Below are 12,938 nucleotides of genomic sequence, written 5' to 3' on the forward strand. Positions count from 1 at the left end.
AAGCTCCTTGACTCTTCCACTAAGGCTAAGCTCTCCTCCATCCTTAACACCTCTGCTGAGGTTACACGGCATTCCATAAAATGTAGTTATGATGCCATGGAGGCATCAGCTAGAGCGACTGCTTCCGTGTCAGTTCTGAGGAGATATTCCTGACTCAGACTCCAGCTTCTGCCTGATGACATTAAGGCAAAAATCATGGATGTCCCCCTGGACAACAAGTAATTATTTGGTATCTCTGCTGCAGAGCTCTATAAAAGTTATCACAGGAGAAGGGGAAAGTGCTGCAAGACCTGAAACATTTTTGTTTCCCCCGGTGCCTAGGTTTCAGAGGAACTACCCTACCAGGACCACCTTTTTTAGGAAGTTTTCCAGGCCCCAGGCCCCAGTCCTCAAAAGGCAGAAGAGATGCTAGAAAACAATTTTCATCTAAATCTACCTCCTCAGCTCTTGTTCAGAAATAGCCCTTTCAGGCAAAGACAGGTAGTCTGTGACTAGGTTTACCAAGCGACAGTTTCTAATGTTTGAAAAAGCAACCAAATCACAGCCCTATTCGCTGTTTTTCTCAACATTGTTGAACAACAAAAGTATGCCGTGTAATGCATAGGGCAGGCCCCCCCCACCCCCCCCCCCCCTATTCTATTCTATTCTTCTCGAGATCGCGCTGGCGGGGGGTGTACTCTGCCTAAAAATCGACGTGCACAATGTGACGACTCTCACTGTGCATTCACTGTGACTACCTGCCTCCTGCACTCCAAACTCCTCTTTCCTTTTGCCTTTCTGTCTGCTTGGAAACAGATAACTTAGAACTCTTGGGTCCTATCCATCATCCTGCAAGGATACTTTATGGTGTGGAAGACTCCTCCTTCCTTCAGGGGTATTCCACAGCCTCCAAAGGAACAATTGGAACTCTTTCCCCAGGTTATTTCCACACTTCTTTCTCAAGGCACCATTCAGATGGTGTCTTCTTCACAAGAAGGAAAAGAGTTCTACTCCAGGATGTTCCTGGTCCCCAGGAAGGATGGTCCTTGGAGACCCATTCTAGACCTATCCCATCTGAAGGTTCCTAAGTTTCGAATGTTGACCTTACCCACTCTTCTCCCTCTCATCCTTCCTCATGCCTTTATGGTGTCCTTGGACATCAAAGATGCCTGTCTTCCTATCTTCATATTCCTATTCACCATCTGTTCAGGAAGTATCTTCACTTTGCTATTGCTTCCTCACATTTTCAACTCTGTGCCTTGACGTTTGGATTGTCTACGGCCCTGAGGGTCTTCACAAAATGCTTAGCTCCTGTCATCACCTTCTACAGGCTACAGGGCATACATATTTTTCTATACCTGGACGACCACCTTCTCCAGGCTCCGACTCCAGACGCCCTTCAGGAGAATCTCTCCTTCACAGTGTCACTACTGGTGGGTCAAGGATTCACTATCAATTACAAGCAATCTACCCTGGTTCCATCCCAAGACCACATTTTCCTTGGATGAAGGATCCAGTCAGACAGGATGCTGGCTTCCTTGCCTCCCGAAAAGGTCCTGTTCCTCACATGCTACTTCCACGTAGTCCTGACTGCCAGGGAGTTTCTTCACTTCTTGGGGTTCATGGCATCCACTATTCCCATGCTTCCATTAGCCAAGTTACAAATGAGGAAATTCCAGTGGTTCCTGAGAGGAGTATGGGTACAACACTTCCTCTTCTACCCTGCCTGAAAAAAAGAGTTACACTGGTGGATCCAGCAGGTTTCAATGAATCCAGGTTTACCCTTGCAGCCTCTTCCCACTCAGGAGCTGTACACTGATGCTTCAGACCTGGATTGGGAAGCAACCTTAAGCTCATGGATGGTCAGAGATGTATGGTCACCCACTCAGAGGGATCACATCAATATAAAGGAGATGAGAGCCCTGATTTTCATTCTACAAATCTTCAAACCTCTTCTTTTACCAGGAGCCTTAAGATGGTTTACAGACAATACTACAGTCTTTTGGTATGTTAACAGACCGGGAGGAGCAAAGTGCTATCTCCAGTGCAGACTGGCTCTACAGGCCTGGGAGTTAGCTTCCCAAAGTCAACTCATCCTCCAGGCGGTTTACATACCCTTGACCCAGAATGTTGTGGCAGACACACTGAGCAGGTCCATGACTCAGTCCTACAAATGGATGTTACACAGGGATGTGTTTTTTGACATGTTCCATCAGTGGGGTACACCCCAGGTAGATCTCTTCACCTACCACCTGAACAGACAACTTCCCAAGTTTTGTGCCAGGGTCCCAGATCCCCTGGCATGGAAGGTGGACACTCTTGTCTTTCTCTTGGAAGGGGAGGTTTCTGTATGCATTCCCCATCTTCCCACTTGTCCAAAAGATCCTGTTGAAGATCCAGCAGGAGGAACCAAAAATCTTGCTGGTAACTCCCTTTTGGCCAAGATAGCACTGTCCCCCTTCTTTTGCATTTAGCTAAGGGCAATCACCATGTTACCCCAATGAATGGACATACACAGGACAAGGGAACTGTAATACACCCACAGATATCGGCTCTCCAACTGACTCTGTGGATGATAGGGTTTTTATTCCATTCAGACACCTTTTCCCTGAGGACATGCTACAAGTTCTGCAGGAGACCAGAAAACCCACTTCTATGAAATACTACATATCCAAATGGATAAGGTTTTCCTTCTTGTGTCTTAAAAAGGATTTTACAACCACTGCTGGTGGATGTTCCAGTGGTTCTGTCTTACCTGTGTGAATTATTGAAGAGTGGACTGTCATGCTCTTCCATAAAAGCACATTGTTCTGCTATCTAGAAGGGTTTCTGAATTACAGGCTCTGTTGTCTTCCCCTTCACAGTTTTTCACAGGGATAGTTATCTTTATGCACTAACCCCTCCTTTATGCCCAAGGTGGTAAATCAGTTGTCAGTCAGTCCATCAGTCTTCCAAACTTTTTCCCTTTTCCTCAGTCTTCTAATGAGAGGATCCGTTGCACTTTAGATGTGCACAGGCAACTCTGATATTACTTGGATAAAACCAAACCAATTAGGAAATCTGGCCGCCTTTTTGTCTCCTGTCACAACAGCCCCAGGCAAGCCTGTTTCTAAGCAGACTATTTCCACTTGGATTTCCAAAACCATTTCCTTTTGTTGTGTCACATGGAAAGAACTTCACCTCACCTGTTAGGCCACATCCCACCAGATGTGTCTTTCACTGGTGTGTTTTTTAAGGGCTTAGATGCCTGTTCTAGCCTGAAAGCTTCTACCTGGTCTTCTGTATATACCTTTATGGCATTCCCAGGTCCAGAGCTGGTTTTGCTAGGGCTGTTTTGCAGGGGGTTGTGGAGAGTCCTTCTGTTCCTCCACCCAGTTTTTCTTCTGCATGAGCTTTGATATTCTGCCTCATGTTATGAATACTGCAATATATGGATAAAAGGACATAGAATAGTTGTGTAAAATATTTCCATAACCGTAGATGTCTCCCCCCACCTTCCCCCTGATGCTTGCCTGGCTACTTGTGGTGTGTTCCCTCACCTAGGATCAGGCTGGTGCTTTTTTGTAGCATTCAGTTCTGAGATCTGAAACGTGCCAACATCCACTTTATACCCAATATCATTTTATGGCCAATGTAGGATTGTACTCTATGCAACATTGCAGATACCTTACAGTGGCATTAGACTTTTGTATACTGGCCAGACGTAAGAGTCGGCCGGCGGCAGGCTCCCTTATGCTATGAATACTGCAATATATAGAAGAGAAAGACATCTATAGTTATAAGATTTTACACAACTATTCTCTTTGGGTGTATATTGCACCAGAGTCAGGTGACCAGATGTGATGTCATTCTGTAACCGGCACTGAAATTAATTTCTTTAGATATTACTGAAAGATATGACTGAATTCTAGCAGCAGCACTTTGGAGCCTGACAGGAAAGATTTCTGATATCTCAAACAACCACACACCTCATCTTACCTTGCTGTAGTAAGCAACTCAACACACTGCATCTTGCCTTGCTGTAGTAAGTAATCAGGGAACAGTAATTATTTAGTCAGGAAAAAATAGTGCGAGTAGTTAATATTGTTTTTCTGCATCAGTGTAAATCTATCCAACTGTTATTTTTTTATATTTCCTGTGATTGAAACTCTGGCGTTTATTGTAACTAGATATTCAGTATTTTATTTTTATTATAAAATATTTCTATACCTTTCATTGTAGCTGGCCTTTTAGAGAATACTTTAAACATTTTGAGAGTACGTGTGCTTATTTTAGTGACACTGTAGCTGCTTCTGAAAACCTTGCTGCATTGGTCAAACTCTACCATTTGAATTAGTATTAATTTCACTCTGTATAATTGGGTACCCTTTTAAGAGCCTTAGAGTAGCTGAGTGCTGGCAGCATAATTACCTTACAGTCTGAGTAGAGGAGGCACAGTTGGTAAATCTATGCCAGCCTTTCCCCAGGTGTGTGTTTGAAAATCAAATATCGAAGTGTGTGTGTCAGCTACTTGGAACAGGGACACAGTGTTCCAAAGTGGTAGGTGTGAAGTCTTGTTTAGGGTCTGGAGAGAGGAAGGGAGCACAGCCCCAGGTCTGGAGTGTGTTCCCCGTCTGCTTATAAGGGGAAATTGTACTTAGTATGGAGAGCTGCATCTGAAAATACTGTGTAAAGCCATTTAGTGGCCATCCCTTACCGGTGTTAGTGGTGAGGATTGAGGTTCCTTGATTACTGGCCCGGCGTAATGACTGTCACATATTGGTGGCAGCTTGGGTGGGATATTAAATTGAACTTCAGTATCCTGTGGGCAGTTGTCACTGAAGTTGTGTGTACTCTCAACAGCCACAAGGTAAACATACAAAGTTTAATTTTCACAACAGTTTTATTTATTTTTTAGTTTAGTCATGGAAAGCAGGCAAAGATACCAGTGGAGGATTATCACAAGCTGATAAAGAATCAGTTGGCCAGGGTATGTGAAGCCAAAGGACTGGTGCATGCCAACCTGACTAAAGAGGAAATTATTTCAGCCTTAATCACAGCTGCAGCATGGACTGACAACCAGCCTAGTGATGGGGTTGTACAGTCCTCAGAAACACAATTTACCTTTTCCTCAGAGGACTTGAAAATCCATCTGGAGTTAGAGACTTGAAGTGGAGGCCAAATGTTTGGAATTAGAATGAATGGAGAGACTGACATGTGGAGGCTGAAGAAAAGGAAAAGTAGCGTCAATATGAGAGGGAGATGATTATTCGTCAGGGTCAAGGAGGTAATGGGAGAAGGGAGTAACCGAACCCCAGAAGCAATCTTCTTCTGCTTCTTCTTTCGGTTAGGGGTCGCCACAGCGGATCACCGTCCGCTCATGATTGGCAGTGGAGTTTTACAGTGTTGAGTTGCCAGCCCGGCGCCCAACCTATAAAGGTCAGTAAATGTCTTCCACAGTTTACAGAGGGTGATAATTTTGATAGTTTTATTCATAATTTTGAAAACGTATGTAAACAGTATAATGTTGACCAAGGGCTGTAGGTACAGTTTCTGATCCCCTTACTCCATGGTAAAGCTGTAATTGCTTTTTCTAAATTGTCTGATACTGATTGTTTAAACTATAATAAACTGTTTATTGGAATGTTTTAACACCTGAAGCTTACAGAAAAAAGTTTCATGAGCATAGACGCAAGGCAGATGAAACTGTATGTGATTATGTTGCTGAGTTAAGTACTTATTCTCATAGGTGGGTGAGTGGTGTCATGTCACCATTTTTGAAAGGCTGGCAGACCTTTTGGTGAGGGAACAAGCCCTTAGCACTTTTGCCTGAGGACATGAAAATCTGTTTGGCAGACCAGGAATGTAACTGTGTAGATGAGCTGGGAAGAAAAGGGATCTCTTCTTGGCAAGCACAACACCACTGCACAAGGAGGAGATACCCAGTGCTGCACATGGGTACAAGGGAACACATGGTGGGTAGCCTAAACCACCCCAACAGAGTCCACCAGTAACAGGAGAACCACTAGTTCAGGTACATGACCAGGACCAAGGGTTAGATGTTTTAAATGTAACCAGAGGGGCCATGTAGCATACAAATGTCCACTGAAGCAAGGTGGAGAACAAATGATGAGAGAGCCAGCAAGTGAGACTAACAGCATGCCAGTGGTAAGTTGCATGGAGACAACAGGGGTACCAAACTATCACTGGAGTTTGTATCGTATCTTAGTTGATGGAAGACAGGCCATTGCTAAGAGAGACAAAACCTCTGATAAAACCATTATGAAACCTGCAGTGGTTAAAGAAGAGCAGTACTTGTTTGGGCAGTCCACTCTAGTCAGAGCTTTAGGAGGGACCCCATTCCAAATACCTTTGGCCAGGGTTCACCTTGATTGGGAGGGTAGAAAAGGAAGCAAGCAGGTAGGTGTATTTGAGGATATCCCTGCAAATGACTTGATAGGGAATGATTTTGATAATGCCATATCTTATGTGCATGCAGTTACATATAGTCAGGCTTGGAGACAGGCATGTGGGTCTGGTAGCCTGGGGGAGACCCAGACAGACCCCACACCTGAACCTGTGGCTGGTGATGTGGCTATTTCAGGGAGGGAGCTACCCTGTAGCAGTGATCTTGAAAGTGAACCACAGCTGATGGTACGTACTGATGTTCCTGTGGACAGGGTGACTGTAAGGACAGAGGTGAGTAGTAGTACCTAGGCTGACAGTGAGGCACCGTTGTTTGAAGATACCAGGCTTCCTGTGGAAAGGGAGCTGGGAAGGGTCACAAAGGTAGACTTGAGACAGGCTCAGCTTTCAGAACCCTACCTTATGAGGCTTGATAGAGGTAACTAAGGAAGCACCTGATGCTCAAGGAAAAGGGAGTCTGTATACTGGAACAAAGGGTTACCGTATAGAGTGGAGCCCTGATGGAAGGCTAGAGGGTGAGGTACTATAGCAATTGGTAGTGTCCAGAGCCTACCATCTGGCACTTCTAGCCATAGCCCATGACATGCCTTTTGCAGGTCATATGGGCATAAAGCATGCCAAGAGACATATGCATTACTTTTATTGGCCTTGGATTGAAAGGGATGGTAACAGGGTACTGCAGGACCTGCGACCAGTGCCAAAAGGTAGGCAATGCAGGAGACAGGGTCAAAGCTCCTTTGATGCCTTTCCCTGTGATTGAAGAGCCATTTCAGATGATAGCTATGGATATTGTGGAGCCTCTGAGTACCCCAAGTTCCACAGGGAAAACCTATATCCTGGTGATAGTAGATAATGCTACTAGATACCCTGAGGTGGTGGCTGTGTCCTCCATTGAGGTAGAGAAGGTGGCAAATGCGTTGTTAGAGATTTTCAGCAGGGTAGGTTTCCCAAGAGAAATACTGACTGACAGAGGTGCAAATTTCATGTCATACCTGCTGGCTTGTCTGTGGAAGCACCTAAAGACCACCTCCTACCACCCCTAGACTAATGGTCTTGTCGAGAGGATAAAGTCTACACTAAAGACCATACTACAGGCATTTGCAGACCAGTTTGAGAGGGTGGGACAAATATTTGCCCCATCTGCTGTTTCCATACAGAGAAGTACCCCAGGAATCCACAGGTTTTTCACCTTTTGAGTTGCTGTATGGGCATAGGGTGAGGAGGCATTTCAGTGTGATTCTTGATGAGTGAGAGTGTAAATCCAACAAGGAGTCTGTTCTGGCATATGTCCTAAACCTCAGGGCAAAGCTTAGGGAGCTCATGGGCTTGGTCCAGAAGAACCTGGCAGGAGCCCAACAACAGAAAAAGGTCTGGTATGACAGGAATGCTTGAGTCCAAGAGAATGTTATGGGACAGCAGGTTATAGTGCTCATTCCTGTCAGACAGAATAAGCTGCAGGCAGCTTGGGAGGGACCCTTCGAACTGGTTAGAAAGGTCAGTGATGTTAATTACATGGTTAATCTGCTAGGCAGGAAGCAGGGGCAAATTGTACCATATTAACATGATGAAGCCTTAGTGTGATAGGAAGGCCCTGGTGTTGAGTATTTGCAGTGGATGGTAGGAGTAGTCTGAGGGGATCTGATGACTAATCTCCTCAGTGAGCCTCTGACACCTCAGTGGAAGGTGTAGCAATGTATCAGTGGCTATGCCCTACCCAGGTTTGAGAAATCCAAGAATGTTCACTGGGAAACCTGTGTGAACCAACCTGGTGCAGCACCATGTGAATACAGGACCCCAAAGGCCTATCAAGTAGGCCCCTTACAAGGTGCCTAAGTGAGTCAGACAGACTGTGAGGGAGGAGGTACTAGAAATGTTGGAACTGGGGATAATCCACGAGTCCAGCAGTCCGTGGGCCTCTCCCCAGTGGTGCTGGTAGCAAAGAAAGATGGCTGCACCAGATTCTGTGTGGACTACAGAAAACTAAACAGTCATACACAGCCAGATGCTTATCCCATGCCTAGGACAGATGAAGCCTTAGATGGGTGGGGATAAGTATCTGACCAAGGGCTACTTGCAGGTGCCCTTGACTCTCACCACTAGAAAGAGAAAGGTCAGCCTTTGTGACTCCTTTTGGATTATATGAGTTCCCTAGCAAACTTCCAGAGGCTGGTAGATTGTATCCCAGCAGGAGCAGGAGATCATGCCCTTGCTTACTTGGATGATATTGCTGTCTACACCCTTTCCTGGCAAAAGCACCTTCAGCATGTCCAGGAGTTCCTGGGCAGACTGCAAAGGGCAGGGTTGACCATTAAGCGCAGTAAGCATCAGGTGGGTATAAACAACAAGAAAAACAGCAGTTTTCTGTTGAATGTCACCAAGCATGATAGATTCCACCACAGTTAAGAACAAAGTGCAAAACACAATTTATTATCAGGTGGGTATGCCAGAGGTCTTCTATCTGGGCAATAGAGAGGGGAGTGGTAGGATCAGGCCAGAACCTACCAAAGTGGAAACTGTCCAGGTGTGGCCTGCCTCTGTTACAAAAAGAAGGTGAGGGCATTCTTGGGGATAGCGAGGTACTATAGAAAGTTTGTTCCTAATTATAGTACAATGGCTGCTCCCCTCACAGACCTAATGAGGAAAAAAACAGGCCAGATAAGGTAATATGGACCCCAGCCTATGTGCAGGCATTCCAAAAGTCTAAAGGGGCTTTGGGAGGCCCCCCCTGTGTTAGTCCGGATTACAGCAAAGAATTTGTTGTGCAGATGGATGCTTCAAACCATGGGGGGACTGTACTCAGCCATGTTTCCTCAGAGGGAGAAGAGCACCCGGTTGTATATCTCAGCCATAGACTCCAACCCAAGGAGGAATATTATGCAGCTGAAGAAAAGAATGTCTAGCCATAGTATGGGCACTGCAGAAACTTCAGCCCTATTTGTATGGAAGGAAATTCACTGTGGTTACAAACCATAATCTCTTAACATGGCTACATCGTGCCAGCCAACAAAATGCCAAGTTATTAAGGTGGAGCCTAGGGTTGCAGGCACATGACATGATAGTGCAGCACCATAGTGGGGTCAGCAATGCCAGTGCAGATGGGTTCTCAAGACAGGGTATAGGTTAATGTGTCCCCAGACAGGTCCATTTCTCTCAAGCAATGTTTTCCAGGGTCACTTGAAAAACTAGCTTGAGTCTTCAAAGGGGGAAGAGATGTGATGATATGAGGTAGTGCCATCTGTGCCAGGGAGAGTAGGGCAGTGCATATGTAACATATGCCAGCATAGCTAGCTGGAGTTTTGTAAGGAATTGTATGTCATTTAACTGTCACACTGATTTGTACAGTTGCTTGTCTTAAAATGTATTTGTAAAGTTGCTTTTGTTAAAAATGCATCAGCAGTGAGTCCTACTGGACAAAAAAGAGATATACATGTATGTCAGACAGTGGTAGTATTATAGCTGATTAAATGTATATGTTTTAACAGAGAATTCTGGAAGGGAAGAGGTTAAGTTCAGTCCACCTAATTTTGAAAATATGTTGAAAATTAAATGGATTGGTTTAGGCCATAAAGATTTTATCTTACAGGTCTGATTGCAGCCAGAGACAAAAATGGAAAAAACAGACTACGAATCTTACTGTTTTATCCTTAGGGTTTAACTAATGGCTACCCTGGAAGGGTGGAAGTTTTTGAAATTGTTTTATAGCTTTCAGTGCTGCAACAGATCTTAGAAAACCTGTGGGTGCGTATTGTACCAGAGTCAGGTGACCAGATTTGATGTCATTCTATAGCCAGCACTGAAATGATTTTCTGGAGATATTAGAGATATGATGGAACTCTCGCAGCAGCACTTTGGAACCTGACAGGAAAGATCTCTCACAGATATCTCACACAACCACATACCTCATCTTGCCTTGCTGTAGTAAGTAACTCAATACACTTCATCTTGCCTTCCTTTAGTAAGTAACCAGGAAACAGTAATTACTTAATAAGGAAAATATAGTGAGATTAGTTAAATATTGGTTTTCTGCCTTAGTGTGAATCTATCCAGCTGTGTTATTTTATATCTCCTGTAATTGAACCTCTGGTGTTTATTGTAACTAGATATTCAGTATTCTCATGTTTTCTATTTTATTTATTATTAAATATTTATATATCTTTCGTTGTGGCTGGTCTTTTAGAGAATACTTTTAATATCTTGAGAGTACTTATGTTTATTTTAGTGATACTGTGGCCGTTCCTGAAAGCCTTGCTGCATTGGTCAAAACTCTACCATTTGTAATAGTATTAATTTTACTTTGTATAATTGGATACCCTTTTAAGAGCCTTAGAGTAGCTTACTGGTAGCAATGTAATTAACTTATAGTCTGGTTGGAGGAGGCACAGCTGATAAATCTTTGCCAGCCTTTCCCAAGTGTGTGTACCAGCTACTTGGAACAAGGGACATGGTGCTGCAAAGTGGTCAGTACGGAGTCTTGTTTAGGACCTGGAGAGAGGAAGCGAGTCCAGCCCCAGGTCTGGAGTATGCTCTTGTGGGTATTCATGCTTGATGCAGAGACATCTGAAAATACTGTGTGAGTACATTTTGCTCTTAGTGTCCATCCCTTACAGGTGTCAGTGGTGATGACTGAGGCTCCTTGATTTCTGGCCTGGAGTAGGGACTGTCACACATCTGGATGTCACTTTTATGGCCCATGCTACATGGGGATTGTACATGTGACATCTGGTGTACAGTAAAACGTTAGTAGGCTTTGGTATACTGGTTGAAGTTGGGCTTTCATGGCAGGGAAAATCTCATACACAAGGAATACTGTGACAGTGAAGCAAGGACATCTACTGTTATGGTAAGGTTTTACACAAATGTGCTTTCTTGTTCATCAATTGTTAGAATTGTAAGTGCTAAATGTATCCTAAACATTTCTTTACTTCAGAACTTCCTTAATAGTGGCAAGGGGACAGACTTTTTTTTTTCCTCATCAGGTTTCTGATTCAGACTGACAGGGGAGCTCACTTTCTGATTCTTACTGCGGTTTCTCTATCTGTGAGACTATTTACAGAATGTCCCAGTGTTTTTACTGAGAGAACACTGAGGTTTCTCCATCCCTCAGAAAATACTGTGAGCTGTTACAAAAGGAATTTCCAGAACATTCATCTGTTCCTTCAGTTCTTTCAACTTTGGAGGATTTGTAACTTACCTGCAATTTTCTTGATAGCCAGCTGAGCCTAAAAAGGCAGATAAAAAACTGAGGACCTTTATACATTCTAAGTTGTTATACACTCTTCCCAAAACTAGCCCAGCAGCTATAGCTTTAGTTAATCCTACTGCTGCTAAACCCTTAGTTAATTCCAGTCCTACTCTGATAAGGATGGGAAAATTATTGATAACTATGTGGAAAATTGTATGCTTCTGTAATTTCTTTCAGTACAACCTCTCTGTCTGTGTGAGTGATCATGCATCAGGGAGGCTTAGCTGAATGGCTGTCAGGTTTGACTGTCTTTACTAAATTAAATTTTGCTTCTACAGGTACACCAAAGGAATATAATTATGTTTTGGATACTACATAGGTTCATAGGTTGGTACTAGGCTATCAGCCCTAGGGTGTATACAAGCCTAGCCATAACAATTCCCTGGCTATTTCTTCCCACACTATTTACTTCCCTGGACCCCTGTCTAGCAGGGCGACTGACGTGATCCCTGGGGAGAATTTCCTTTCTCCCATCCAATCATCAAGGTTCCTTTTGAAGAGGGCCAAAGAGGCACTCTGCTTGACATGTATGGCAATCTGTTCCAGAGTCTGGGGATTCTCTGGGTCAGGAACCTATCCCTCCAGCATGTTTTGTTTATTGTGATGACAAGGTTTAGATCCCTGGAGTGTGTGGCTCTGATGGACATTGATGGAATCTAGTGGATTAAAAGAGAAAAAAGATTTTTCCAGTAGCAGAAGTGGCAGTGGATAATCCTTTAATGAGTGCAGAGGAGGCAAGTGAGCAGCAGGATTTCTCTGCAGGGGAGCGTTCATCTCAGCTTGGATTCCACTACTAGCGGGCTTGCAGATCCACAGCCCACTTTAACAGGTGTTTTACAACTTTAAAAACTTTAAATGTGAATAATGCTGTTACAAATGTGGAAAATAATATAGAGGAAAACATCTGGTTTGATAATAACAGTAGTATAAATGAAAAAGTTGTCGGAAACTCTGCAATAAGTTCCACAGCAAGCTCAATGGAGGTAGGAGGAAGACTATTTCACTGCCCACAGGGTGGAGTCTATTTTGTGCTTGAAACCTGCTACAGAGCTGCTAGTGTTACCTCTGCTTGTTTCAGAGGTAGGTTTTCAGTCTAAAAAATTTAATGCTGCAAATTTACAAATAAAACAGATGAGGATCGGATACAAAAAGAAAATCAAAAAGGCATGCAAGCATTAAATATTTTGTCATCTTTGGTTTGGAAAATATTTTGTTGATGGCTAAGACTTTAAATGTTAAAGAGGTGTTTAAGCTACTGCAAAAAGTTGCAACTTTAAAAGAAAGTGCAGTTTTTTTTTTTTATGAATTCTTG

The sequence above is a fragment of the Protopterus annectens genome, chromosome 4.part1 (assembly GCF_019279795.1).
Source record: "Protopterus annectens isolate FY-2018-M chromosome 4.part1, PAN1.0, whole genome shotgun sequence".
Classification (NCBI taxonomy): Eukaryota; Metazoa; Chordata; order Ceratodontiformes; family Protopteridae; genus Protopterus; species Protopterus annectens.